Source organism: Echinops telfairi, unplaced genomic scaffold, assembly GCF_000313985.2.
Source record: "Echinops telfairi isolate 266 unplaced genomic scaffold, ASM31398v2 ScPeMD7_70;HRSCAF=299, whole genome shotgun sequence".
NCBI lineage: Eukaryota > Metazoa > Chordata > Mammalia > Afrosoricida > Tenrecidae > Echinops > Echinops telfairi.
In genome coordinates, this window is record NW_022103968.1 from 45,380,598 (window position 1) to 45,384,164 (window position 3,567).

Below are 3,567 nucleotides of genomic sequence, written 5' to 3' on the forward strand. Positions count from 1 at the left end.
TATATATATATCTCAATGTCACTTTTAAAGCAAGCATGGTGAAGAAGTAATTTTCATACTTTCTCTCCACACTCTGATTTTCACAATATTGGAAAGAACAAATATTGAATTTATGTGGACACGGGTTTTTACTAGTTATACTGATTATTAACTAGCTCATCCAAAGTTAGCTTTTGGTAAGGCATCGCAACAATCTAATATTTAATAATACAAGCTATCAATGGTGCTAATATCATATCATATTATTCAGATGTAAATATGTAAGTTAATGTGTAGAATAACTACTTATATTGAACTTCAAACCGGCCAATGTTTTGTTCAGTTGTACATATGGTTACTATGACTCAGAACCAACTTGATGGCATCTAACAACAACAAAAGTTCTCTCACACACACACACACACATACACTCACACACACACACACTCACACACACATATGGAACATTTAAATTACAAATGAGCATCAAGATATAGACTGACAAGCTCTTAAGAAAGTGCTAATAGTCTTTCTGGATATTTAATAGAAAAAAATCTACTCACACTTCAGGTAAGGTGATTCATTCACCACACCTCAGCTTCATTAAAATCAATTCTTGACTTAGGTTTGTCAGCCACTAAAAGATATGAGAGTGGCAATCAGTTTTGATTAAAGTTAAGGGCCTATCTGACTTGGTGAGAATTAAATGTGTTAGTTTTCTGTTTCTTTTTTTGTATATATGTATATATATTATATAATTTCTTAATTGTTTAAAGTACTGAACATACAAATAAGTACTGCCAGGGAGAAAAAGAGCTGGGAATTCAGAAGCCTGTTTTCTAAATGTCATAATCTTCACTTTCTCTCCCAAGGCAAACTCTATTTCATTTCTCATGATCCTTTAGAAGTCTAACAATCTAGGAATTTCAGCCAATTCTGTAGCATGTAAACCTATATAAAATTAGCATCACAATGTTTCTCTCTATATATTGTTGGGTATTCTTGACAAAAACTGCTTTCCCTAGCTTATCATAGGACTTATTTCAGAGTTAAGTGTATGAGTTTTTGTCAATGTAGTGATGCAAATGACCAAAATATATTATAATTATTTTCAATAAAGCAGCATTTGGAAAATAATTTCAATGTTTATCTCCAGCATACACACACACACACACACACACACACACACTCATACTTTAGAAAAATAGTTTTATCAACTATGTACCCTGGCTCAGTTCTTTGATCTACTATGATCATCACAAGCATCACCTATTTGCTTTGTTTTTTTCCCCTCTTCTTTTGCTCATCATTAATACCCAATGAAGTCCTGTGAATTTTGCTCCTTTATTAAAAAGGTTAGTATTCACATCAGGCAAAGAATAACCCTCCCTGCCCCCAAGAACACGCATGGTCTCATACATGCATTTATTCAAACCTACCACCCCATCACATGATAGTTTGTAGCATTTGCGCACGTATGTCTGAATATGCCTTTTTTTACTAGGCTTTAAGATTTGTAAAAGCAGTCGTTTGGCCTTACCCAGAGAGCAGAGGAAAGGAAAATTTAAGTTCCACAATTCCATTAAAGATGACTAGTCTAGGAGAACAATAATGAGGATGCGGGGGAGTGAGGCCCGGCAGGAAAGAGAGAAAATGTCTCAGTGTGCAATTGAGCTAATTATGCTTTTCAACCGATTGGGTTGTAGATTGCCACTGATCACCGTCCTGTTGTGTCACACAGAAGGGTCTTGGAGACACCTCCTATACTAGATAAAGTCTAGTGGTGACTTTTCCTGTAATACTTCTTTTTAAGGCCTGCATTCTAGGTAGAAATGACATGCTCAGAGCTACATACAGTGGTTTCCTACACCAACTCCTGTATTTGGATTGACAGTGGCGCGAGGGAAAAAGTTGATACATTTCACAAGTAATTAATTTCTGTGTAAGGGGCTATTATGAAGCATCGTACACAAGGTGCATACACAAACAAAAACCTTACTACCTAGATTCAATTCGGACTTAGAGGGACAGTGAGTGGTAAATGCCTTTGTGTTATAATTTTCCTCACGATCTTTACCATATAATCATCACAATGATATTGTTAAAATGCTGCTCACCTGTGAAAACCCTGACTGCACCAGCTCCTACTGTTTGGAGTGTGTGGAAAGGCTAGTCAGCCCTGGACCTAGGAGAAAGTTCTAACCACGAGTAACTGGTGTGCTTCCTGGGCCTGCCCTTCCCAAGCAATGCCTCCTGCACCGGAGGAGGAACTGGCCGGATGGCCTGACGGCTTTCTAGGACCAGGACATGAACTGGGAGAGTCCTTTGGAAATGTATAAGACAGTGCCTGCATGGAAGAGACAGCCCTTCTGGGTGCTGTCCCTTTTGGGGGACATCCAGAAAGAGCTTGTGAGCCTGGGCATTTTGGAAGGAGGCTGGGACCACGGATCGCTGAAGCACCTGGACGATGTCACCAACGCCGTGAGGCGGGATGTGGAAGCGTAGGGTCCTTTCAACCTCCTGTAGGGCTCGACGCCTCCTCTCAGATGCGCAGTTGAGCGGCCGCCCGGGTGGTACCTATTCCAGTCCCACGGGGCTGCAGTGCGCAAGGAGCCAGGCCGCCGCGGGCAACCCTTCTTCTGGATGTCGGAGGACAGCCTGGGGCTGACCGCAGACAGCGGCAGGTGGCTGCCCGCTTCCTGGAGATGGAGCCGGTGACCATCCAGGAGGCCTACCGAGCTACGCGTGTGTGGAGCACATCCCGGCCATGTAGACAAGCACGCACTGCTGAGGAGGAGGGGTCCCTGCTGGTTCACGACCCGCCCAGGGCCAGGCCCCTGGCCTGCACCCCGCCCTGGTGAAGAGTTGCCCCGCCCTCTGCGAGAAGATGTTAAGTATTCTTCAACTGTGCTCCCTTCCCCTCCAGAAATACTCTGAGACAACGCAAGAGCAAGGCCCGCATTCTTTATGGCGTCCCCCCAAGCCCTCTCTGGAGGATGACTTTATCTGCTGGAGTTTGGCTTTCTCAAGGTGGCTCCAGCGCGGCCTTTCCTCTGGTGCCTGGACAGGCAGGGTCCCCACTCCCGTCACCCTGGTGCGTGTGTGCGCAGCAGGGACAACGTTCCAGCCACTCTAAAGCACATTGTTCTTTCCCGAAATCTCTCCGTTTAATACATATACTAAGGATTAAAAAAAAATTACAATCTATCCTTACTCTGCCTTTGGGGTTATACAAAAGATGGTAAGTGTGATGATTTGGTTGAAGTGTTTCCAGAAGAGCCATTCAAGCTTAAGGCAAGTCAGAAAGGGGTCGCCTGCATAAATGTGGTTAGAGGTTAAGGATGGGCCAAATGGTAAACGAAGTTGACAATTGAAAACCTGAATTGAATTTGGATAGACACGTGTTACTGCACGTTTCTTAGCTTCTGATAATTATTAAATGCCTTACATGTAATTAAATATGATTGGGGATTAGGCTTTTCAGTCAGGCGTTCGTGATTTTACAGACTAGTGAAGACAGGGATACTCATTTTGGGAGGCTAAGGTACAGTGTGTTGACTGCCCCGTAAATCAGCCCTGTTAAGTATG